This window comes from Grammomys surdaster, unplaced genomic scaffold (assembly GCF_004785775.1).
Source record: "Grammomys surdaster isolate TR1022 unplaced genomic scaffold, NIH_TR_1.0 125504, whole genome shotgun sequence".
Lineage (NCBI taxonomy): Eukaryota > Metazoa > Chordata > Mammalia > Rodentia > Muridae > Grammomys > Grammomys surdaster.
In genome coordinates, this window is record NW_021620360.1 from 759,139 (window position 1) to 769,874 (window position 10,736).

At 46.4% G+C, this 10,736-nt stretch overlaps 1 pseudogene; it reads left to right on the top strand.

The window, feature by feature from the left end:
• The window catches only part of LOC114638101, a 16,619-nt pseudogene that overhangs the window by 1,817 nt on the left and 4,066 nt on the right, over nt 1–10,736 (top strand).

The window sequence follows — 10,736 nt, forward strand, 5'->3', positions numbered from 1 at the left end:
AAAGGGAGGGAGAGGGAGAGGGGGAGGGGGAGGGAGAGGGGGAGAGAGAGAGAGGGAGAGAGAGAGAGAGGGAATATGAATCCATGACTGAGGTAGAACTAGAAAACAATTGGCTCCTTATCCTGTTTCAAACTCAAGGTGATTACCTGCATTCAGTCTGGTCTGTCTTTCAGTATTTGCCTTTCTTGTTTTCTTCTGGTGGTGTTATACTGTATACATATATACACTGGCTGCATTTATACATGTTTTTCGCTATATCCCACACATGAGCAAATGCTACATAATTTAATTTCTGAGTTGTGTGACCTTGATTAATATTATCTATGCTGAGTTCAACCATTTTCCTAGGTTGTTTGTGACCACCTTGTTTGGGGCTGAATAGTATCCCATTCTATAGGTATAAACAAATGTTCATTATTCATTCAAAGGTTGGGGTGCATCTGGGTTGGCCCCAATTCTTTGCTCTAAAAAAATGAAGCAGGAATAGCCACAGGGTGGTAATATATTTACAGTAGGGTGTGGAGTTCTCTGAGTATATACACAGGAGTAAATTAGCAGGGTCCTGTGGTGGTTGTACTTCTAATTTGCTGAGGAATGGTTTCCACAATGGCTGTATTAACTTGAAGCACCTAAACAGTGAATAGGGTCCTCTCTATCCACACCCTCCCCATCATTTGTTTCAGATTGTTGATGACGGACAATGTGACTGGGCTGGGGTATTATCTCCAAAAGTGTTTTTATTTTTTACTCTTAATTATTTTATGTGTGAGTGTTTTGCCTGCACGTTTACATGTGCACCAACTGTGTGCCTTGTGTCGAGGGTTAGTTCCCTGATGCATTTACTGTGCAGAAATGTTAACTCCTTGGTATTTAATTCCTTTAGTCCTTTGTAAAGTCAGGACTTTAGTCCCTGGTGTGCAGTGCAGCTGGTGCAGATTTTCTCCTGCTGTGGCTTCTGTTCACTCTGCTGATCCTGTCCTTTGCTGTGTAGAGACTTTATGTTCATACTGACATGTAACCTCATGAGTTCCTGTGGACTGCTGGTCTAGCACAAGTCCTTCCCCACAGCAATACTAACAGGTGTCCCCTAGGTTTTCTATGGGAGGTTTGGTTGTTTCAATTTGTTTTTCTTTTTTTTATCAAATATTTTTTCTTTCTTTCTTTTTCGTTGTTGTTTTTTATTGGATATTTTATTTCCATTTCAATTGTTTTCCCCTTTCCAGGACTCCCTTTCAGAAATCCCCTATCCCATCCCCCTTCCCTCTTCCTCTATGAGAGTGCTCCCCCACCTACTCACCCACACCCATCTTCCTAGCCTGGCATTCTTCTACACTAAGGCATGGAATACCTCAGGCCCAAGGGCTGCTCCTACCACTGACATCCAACAAGGCCAGCCTCTGCCATATATGTGACCAGCCGGAGCCATGGGTTCCTCCATGTGTACTCTTTGGTTGGTGGTCCCTGGGAGCCTCGGGGAGTCTGGCCAGTTGACACTGTTGTTTCTTCCATGGGACTGCTAACCCTCTGAGCTCCTTCAGTCCCTTCTCTGACTCCTCCATCTGGGACCCCACACTCAGTCCAATGGTTGGCTGTGAGCATCTGCCTCTATTTGTCAGGCTCTGGCAGAGCCTCTCATGAGACAGCTATATCAGGCTCCTGTCAGCAGGCACTTCCAGGGATCCACAATAGCATCCTGGTTTGGTGACTGTATATGGGAGGTTGTTTGATTTTTAAACGAAGGTCCTTGTTCTGTTTCAACTTTATTTTTGTCAAAGTGGAAATTGAGAATCTAAATTCATCTTCCCAGAAAAACTGTGACAGAATATTTCTAGTATGGGATCTTTCCACCCCCCGCCCCCAAGTGTTCTCTTGCATGCTTTGTAGAATACTGAAAATGCATAGCTTTGACATTTCATGACTTGTCTCTGGAGGCTTGAAAAGGTAACACCTGGAAGCCTGGGATTGGGGCTGAGGCAAACAGGACAGGACTGGGTCCCAGAGCCTCTCAGATTAAGACCTTTGAATGAGAGGTGGGCCTTTGAGATGTTTTCATTTTGACTGTGCTGACTCTTGTTCTTTATCCCGGGACAGCTGCCTGGTGGGACCGAGTCATGAGATCTGACTTCTGAACAGTGAACTCACTTTGCGAAGCAATGTCTGTTGGTTTATGCTTTTTTCCTGTGCACAAAATGGGAAGACCTGGAGATACCAGCTCAATACAGTACACCAGGACTCTGTCATCCCTTCCACAGACAACCTTCCTGGTACAAAAAACACATGGAGACATCTGCATCCTGTCAGCTAGCTCCAGGCTGCCCTGAGCTGCAGCTCCTCACTTCCACACTGAGAATAAGAATCTGAATGTGAACTCCTTGACTTGAGCAGTTCACTGGAGGGAAAATTAAGGGATTGAGAATACTCAGACTATTGTGGAGGAAATAAATGGTAGTATGGAGAACCTTCCAGAATCTGTGTTTCTTGTGCTGAGTATCAGGTGGGACAGGACTCCTATGTGGAGTCTTGTGTGACAATGGGGCCCAGAGAGTCCTTGTGGGACACTGGGAAATTAAGGCTGGAGTTTGCTGGAGAATCCAAGATATGGAAGACGCCAGTCTTCATGGATTGCCATGCAAAATTACTAGCAAGGTGTGCAACCTGCCTGAGAGAGAGAAGCATGTTGCATACAACACAGCTGACAGAACTTGGAGATCTGAAGAGAGCTTTGACATCAGACATGGAGATGTAGTTTACAGTTTGCCCAGCTGGGTTTTACTCTTCCACGCAGCATTTCCTCACCTTGCTCCTTTTCCCTTCCTTTTGAGACACAAATGTACATCCTATGCCGTTGTGTGCTAGAAGTAGGTGACCTGCATCTTGATTTTCTTTCTGGAAAGGTTGCAGTTAGGAGGTTGAGTCTCAGGCTGGAGAGATGGCTCAGCGGTTAAGAGCACTGACTGCTCTTCCAGAGGTCCTGAGTTCAAGTCCCAGCAACCACATGGTGGCTCACAACCATCCATAATGAGATTGGATGCCTTATTCTGGTGTGTTTGAAAACAGCTACTGTGTACTCATAAAATAAATAAATCTTTTAAAAAAAGAGAGATAGAGTCTCAGAAGAGACTGTGGCTTGAAACTTTTAAAATATTGAGACTGACAGATTATGGGGACTTTCGAAGTTAGACTGAATGCAGTTTACATTATGATATGGCTACAAGCCTAAAGGGCCAGGTAGTGGAATATGGTAGTTTGAATGAAAATGGCCCCCAGAGGCCTATAGACTTGACTGCTTGGTCATTAGGGAGTGGCACCATTTAAATGGATTAGGAAGTGTGCTCCAAAAACCAAGTTGGTCCTAGAGGCTCTCTTCCTCAGGCATGAGGAAACAGATGTAGAATTCCCAGCTATTTGTTCAGCACCTTGCCTGCCAATATACTTTATATGTAATTACAATGAGTGTTACCTCCGAGACTGTACAGTGGCCTGATTTAATGCTTTCTTCTTTAGGAATTGCCATTGTCATTCTGTCTCTTCAAAACAACAGAACAATGTAAGACACAACTTGAACTTAAAAAACGAGAAAAAAACAAAAAACAAACAAACAAACAAACAAACAAAACCTTTAGTGGGTTGAGAGATGGCTCAGTGGTTAAAAAGAGATTAAGAGCACTGACTCTCTTCTAGAGATCCTGAGTTCAAGCCCTTCCTGGGTCACATGCATTTGTAATAGGATCAGGTGCCCTTTTCTGGTGTGTCTGAAGACAGCTACAATGTACTTATTCAGGAAATAAATAAATAAATCTTTTTTTTAAAGAAAAACAAAACTTGTTTTAAAGTTCCTTTTGAGAAAAATTGATAAACTTGTATTATCCCTTGTTGTATTAGATGTTACCTTTGTTTTTAAATTAAACCCTTACAGAAAGAAGATCTCTAACTATCCATCTGACTCACAGGATGCTGAAGTAACATTGTATTTATTGTCCTGTTGTAATCATTGCCTGGGAGATTTGCTGTCTCAGTCTGCTAAACCTACTCCTAGTCCTAGTCCTGGAAGCTTCTTGCCTCCATATAATCTGATCTAGGCCTAGAATGTTTTCAGCCTCTGAGTCTAACTCACCCTTTCTTATTCTTTCTGAACTCTGGCTGGCTGGATCAACTCAGCTGTTCTGGCTCAAATTCCTCTCACACCTGACTTATTCAACCTGATTTTCTCTCAGCCTCTGAATTGCTCTGCTTGACCTCAAAATAACTCTGCCAATCTTTTTGAATCTTCTAGCTCCTTCTGATTCTCTTGCTCTTTCTGTCTTGACCTGTGTCTACTTGTCCTCTCTTCAACCTATTTCTGTGAAACTCTCCCAGTAAAGCTTCCTCCTTCTTCCTCCCTGTGCTGCTCCACTCTTCCTCTCAGCTCAACTGTTCTCCATGAACTCTACTGTATCCTGACTGTGCTCTCTCCCTCCTGTGCTGTCTGTCTCTCCCTTAAGTAGTTTCCCTTTCTTCTCTCTTCTCCTGAGAGTTGGGCATATCCTATTCTGTCAGATCTCTCTCTGATTTGTCACCTTTTCTGCCACTCAATTTCACTTCATTTTCAAACAGGAGTGCTTCCTTCTACAACCTCATTTTACCTACATTCTTTGGGATGAGAGGTGTGTACCACAATGCCTGAACCTAAGCTTTTCTTTATCTGAAACTTGCTCTATACCAGCTGGCCTTAAACTCAGAGATCTGTTTCCATCTGTCTCTTGGAATTAAAGGCATGTCTTTATTCCAGCTGGATCTTACAGACCTAGAAGGTCTTTGGATGGGATCTCCTGCCAGAGCAGCAAGGTTCTGAATTGAAATTTCTCTACAGTGGGTTTTCACAGGTTTCAGACTCTGCCCTTGCCTGGTATAAGACTACCTCCACCATCTTGGGTGTTCGTGGCCTGCTCACTACTTCCCCTGATGGGGAAGCAGAGGTCATGGACTGGATAATTAGCATATTATACATATTTATTCTCTCTTTCTCTTCTTCCTCCTCCTCCCCCTTTTTCTTCCTCTATCTCTCCATCTCTTCCTCTCCACCACCCCTTCTCTCTCTCCCCCCCCCACAATGGTTGGCTGTGGGGAAGTAAGCTGCTATGTCTAGAGCAGTCTCAAGAGTGAAATCTAGGTAAATAGGGACATAGGACTCTTGTGGACCTGCAGCAGGAACCTGAGCCCTTTCCAGCTACCATATGAGGATGCAGCCATATCTCATGAGACCCCAGCTCTAGTGAAGCCTTGAGAAAACACAGCAAAAAGAAAACAACTGTGACCTGGGAGAGGTCCTGAGCCAGGCTCACCAAGGACTCTTGATGTCACACATGTCTTGAAAAATATCAGTGGTTGGAGTCTCCAGATGCTGAGCTTGGCTGCTTTGCTACAGTGCAGCAGATAACTGAGAAGTGCAGTTCTGTAACCATCTTTCTGTGGAGTTCCAAGGACTCTGAAAGCGACAGTTTTCAAAGAAGAGAATTATCCTGCCTTCAATTTGCACTAAAATATTAAAGGCAACATACTTATATTCTTATCCTGGTATTCAAATGTAAGTGTAGGGGCAAACTTTTAGTCCCCAGGTGAGGTTAGGGGTGGGGAAGCCAGTGATAGGGATTCCCCATTTCTCCAGTTTCACTTTTGCTCCTAGCCTGTGTCAGGTCCTTCTGCCCGGATGCTGATGATGCAAGGGCAGGTCTCACCCCCGTTTGGAAGTGTGAACCTGGGGAACCAACCAGTCTAGCCGCGGACACTGGTTATAAAGTCCAGTCAGCCCGCGGGACTCAGCCGCACCAGGATCCCAGATGGGGGCGATGGCCCCGCAGGCTGCTTCTGCTGCTGGCGGCCGCCCTGGCCCCGACCCAGGCCCGCTCGAGTGAGTGCGGGGTCGGGAGGGAAACGGGCTCTGAGGGGAGGAGCGGGGGCGGCACCGGGGAAGCCGCGTCCCCGCATCGCCCACGGGACCCACCACCCCTTCTCCACCCGAGTCCCGAGCCCCGCGCGCTGTGCACCTCCCGGCCTGCGCACCTGCCCGGGGTCCTGGGAGGAGGTCCAGGTCTCACCGCACACCGCCCCCAGGCTCATACTCGATGCGATTTTTCCACACCGCGGTGTCTCGGCCCGGCCTCAGGGATCTCAGTTATGATAGTCGGCTACATGAAAATCTGCTACCTGGGCGACTAGGACGTTGGGACTCCGAGATATGAACTGTGCGCAAAGATACAGGACCTACCTGGTGAGGGAGTGCATGGAATCGCTCCTCAGACACTTGGAGCAGGGGAAGGGAAAACTGCAGAGCACAGATCTGAAGAGTCTCTGGAAACTCCTCCCTCTGCCCTGGGCTGGGCAGAGTTCTGAGGAAAAAGAAACCTCTCAGCCCCTGAATGTGAAAAGCCCGACTCAGCTGGGTTGTGGGCTTTTCTGTGAAGGACTAGGCCTGGTTCTATTCAGATAATGCTGGTATACTTCTTCTCTGGGGTCCCAGAGGCAGTCTGAAACTCAGAACCCAGAGACACTGTCTATGGTAGGTGGAAAAGGACGCTATTCTTGCTGATCTGAGAGGAAAGCTGTAAGAAAAGCCACTGCACACCATTAATCCCAGCATTGAGAAGCAGAGGTAGGTGATTCTCTAATTTCTCGGCCAGTATGATCATACTGAAGTCAAAGACTACCAGAGCTATATAGAAAGATTCTGTTTCAAACAAACAAACAAACAAACAAAGCCAAAAACAAAAAACAAACCAAAAAACACAAACAACAACAACAAAATAAAACTCGACAACAACAAAATCCCACGGAACTGCAGGAATTCTTGCAGAGGTCTCCACAGCTCCACCTCTGTGAGGCTTCTGAAGTTGACCTGAGTAGGACACATTGACAGACCTAGAGGGGACTGTGGGGGTGATGGTGGCTAAGAAGGAGGGGCTACAGTTAGGAGGGAGGGGGTGATGGGCAGCTGCAAGGAAGGGAAACTAGGGCAGCTGCAAGGAGGGGAAACTGGAAAACCAAGACAGACTGTAGCTATCAGAAAGCTGGAAGGCAAGATTCTACATGTCTTCCCTGCAGAAATCACACCTTTGAGGAGCTGTATTTGATTTCCATTCAGACCTTATACCGTGTATGCAGGTGTGTAACTATCACAGGATAGCCCACAAATTTGTATACAAGAGTGGAACTATCAAAGGATAGCCCACAAATATGTATACAGGTGTGCAACTATCACAGGATAGCCCACAAATATGTATACAGGTGTGCAACTATCACAGGATAGCCTGCAAATATGTATGCAGGTGTGCAACTATCACAAGATAGCCCATAAATATGAACAACTTCTCTATTTCATGCAACAGTTAAAAAAGAACTTGAGGGCTGGAGAGATGGCTCAGCGGTTAAGAGCACTGACTGCTCTTCCAGAGGTCCTGAGTTCAAATCCCAGCAACCACATGGTGGCTCATAACCATCCGTAATGAGATTGGATGCCCTCTTCTGGTGTATCCGAAGACAGCGACAGTGTACTAATAAAATAAATAAATAAATCTTAAAAAAAAAAAAAAAAAAAGAAAGTTGCAGATTCAGCACTTTAAAAAAAAAAAAAAAACAAAAAACTTGAAAGTCTGTTGTGATTGTGCACACCTTTGATCCCAGTACTCATGACACATAGGCAGAACTCTGAGCTCAAGATCAACCTGGTCTACAAAGTGAGTCCAGGATAGATAACCAGTGATGGCTACACTGAGAAAAATTGTCAAAAAAAAGAAAGAAAAAAATGAAAGAAAAAAAGAAAGAAAGAAAGAAAGAAAGAAAGAAAGAAAGAAAGAAAGAAAAAGAAAGAAAGGAAGAAAGAAAGAAAAGAAAATGTGTTGTGGGCAGGGAACGTCAGCAAAGAGCTTACTCTCTTCCAACAGAGCATACAAAGTCCAGAGCCTTCTTGACACTCCAGTCAGCCCATGCAGAGACAACAGCTCCTGGTGTTTTCACTGCAGGAGGAGAATGGCCAGCCTGAAGCAGATCAGAAACCCAGGAGGTGACAGGTGCTGGAGGCACATGCCTGTAATCCCACCACTTGGGAGGCAGAGGCAAGCAGAACTCTGATTTTAAGGCCAAGCTGGTCTACAGAGTGAATTCACCCACAACCAGGATTTTTTTTTTAAAGATTTATTTATTTATTATATATGAATACATTGTAGCTGTCTTCAGACACACCAGAAGAGGGCATCAGATCTCATTACAGATGGTTGTGAGCCACCATGTGGTTGCTGGGATTTGAACTCAGGACCTCTGGAAGTGCAGTCAGTGCTCTTAACCACTGAGCCATCTCTCCAGCCCCACAACCAGGATTTTTACAAGGAAACCTTGTCTCAAAAATTCCAAATGAACAAACACAGAGACAGAAACCCAGAAGATGGAAGAAGCTCAAGGCAGACACTGGATCATCCTTTTCTCCAGTGCCTTCCTACAGGTTCTCAAATTCACTGAGGCTCCTGGTACCCCACACAGGGCACACTTGGCTACTAGGGTTGGGACACACTGGGCAAAGAACATGGAAGGGGTTTTTGCATGGCATGTCCTGCACCAGACACTTAGACCTGCAGGCCTCAGACTGGGGACCCTGGAGCAAGACCAAACACTGCTTTAGTGATCCACCATGAAGTCACTGAGGAAAGAAAAACTGGGTACATGTTCTCTGGTGGGAATGGGATCCGCAAGCACACAGAAGCACCAGCAGGGGGCGCTGAGAGCTCTGAGTTTGTGAGCTTGCTAGGAGCTGAGCCTGGTGCAGCCCTGGCAGGACAACCCGCCACCCTGGCATGGAGCTATTTGATGCAGTCAGAGCTGTCCACAGAGCTCTAAGGTGGAACTGGAGAGAGACAAGCTTTGCCTCAAATTCTCTATTTGGAGTTCTGTCCCTTCTCAATATAGCCATCACCCAAGGTACAGGCAGCAGAGCAGCCACCAGATAGAGCGATCAAAGTCATTGGAATCCTGCTCTTCCTGGCTCATGAAGACTCATAACTCAATCTCCCAGGTGCTTAGGCAGATACCACCTGCATCTGATGCCTAAACTGCCACCTTGTATACCGGATGCAGGCTCTGTCAAGGCAGTTGAACAAGACCCTGAGAACCACACCTGCTGCTGGGGCTTCAGCTTGGCCTACATCTTGTTTAGCCAGCACCTCATGGCCAGAGAGGATCATGGCCACTTAGCACTGCCTGCTCCAGGAAGGAGTTCAACGCAGCCACCAGTACCATCAAGAGGAGCCTAGGGTCTCCTAGTGCCTGGTTGGTGTAAACTAGAAGATGCTTCTCCCAGTTCCTTAGCTTCCATTTGCTGTTGACCTTGGGGACCTTGGGCTGTTCATCTGGTTAGAACCTGTACTGAGCTCACCCTCACTGGCTTTCTAGTCCAGGGTCTTGAAGATTTACCCAAGTGAAAAGAGATATCCCTGAGACTCTCTGGCAGCAGAGCAGACACATTTTGCTCCTACACAGTTTTGAGAAGGACACCAGCCTACAAATGTCCATGAACAGTCCACCTGGTGCCAGTGCAGTCTGCAGGGAGCCTGGGTCTCCCCTGTGTATCCAGCTGCAGGAGCTGGCTTTGCATACTCAGCAGCCCAGGAGGCTCTGATGCCTGTAGCTGTTCCAGAAGAGGAGAAGGGCTAAGAACTGAGGTCAAAGTTGACAGCAGAGAGGACCTCCCCTCCTCTTCATCTTGGCTTGCCCTCTGGGTGCCTTTGCTCATCCAACTACCAGCTCTCCATGACTCCATTTTCCAGGGTGAAGCCACATCTTACTCTGGATGCTATGGCACATACTGGAGTCCTGAGCTTACTGCAGGTCTTGGAGTGAAAGGTGCCCTGTTCCTATGACCACAGTTACTTCCTGCTCAGTGGTCTGCTGATTGTGCAAATGAGGGCTGGTGTGGGAGGAAGGATATGACCATTCCCTACCTTTGCAGACAGTCAGGGAAAGAAGGAGACAATGCCTGACATCTTAGTCACCTGAGCCCTGACCAGGACATGGGCTTTCCCTATCTTTCATGTGTGTCCACACTGATGATTCCTGCACCTGGCAAGAATGCCATCCAACATTGCCTGGGTGAGGATGCCTAACTCCCCAGGAGATGTCTGGATGCTTTCCTTAGCATTTCAAAGCAGTGCTCTGAGATATGAGGTCTTGAGTTTGCATAGGAATCTGTGCAGTGAACAGGATGCCAGAAACTAAAAAACGGAGTTCACTCCAGATGTGGACATGGGTCTTGAGGGGCAATGCTAGGCAGGCTGGCCTCAGATATCTTTTTGTTGGTGGGGAGCATAGGGATGCCTTGAGGGACAGAGTTTTCAGAGTGCATTGGAGGCAACAAACAAACCCATCCAGGAAAAGGAGAATCAAACTGAGCAGCAGCTGAAGCCATTATCTGACCCCTGCTGGAGAGCCCAGAGAGAGAAAGAGACAGCCATGTTCACAGATTCAAAGAAAGAGGAAGCATGAAGACAAGAAAGGAAGACCAACAGGTCATGTTGATAGTACAGGTGTGTGTGAGTGTGAGTGTGTGAATATGTGTGTAAGTGTGTGTGTGAATGTGTGTATGATGGTGTGCCTGAGTGTGTGTGAATGTGTGTGGATGTGAGTATGTGTATGTGAATATGTGAGTGTGTGAATATGTGTGTGAATGTGTGTTTGAGAGTGTGGGTGTGGGTGGGTGTGAATATGTGTGAATGTGT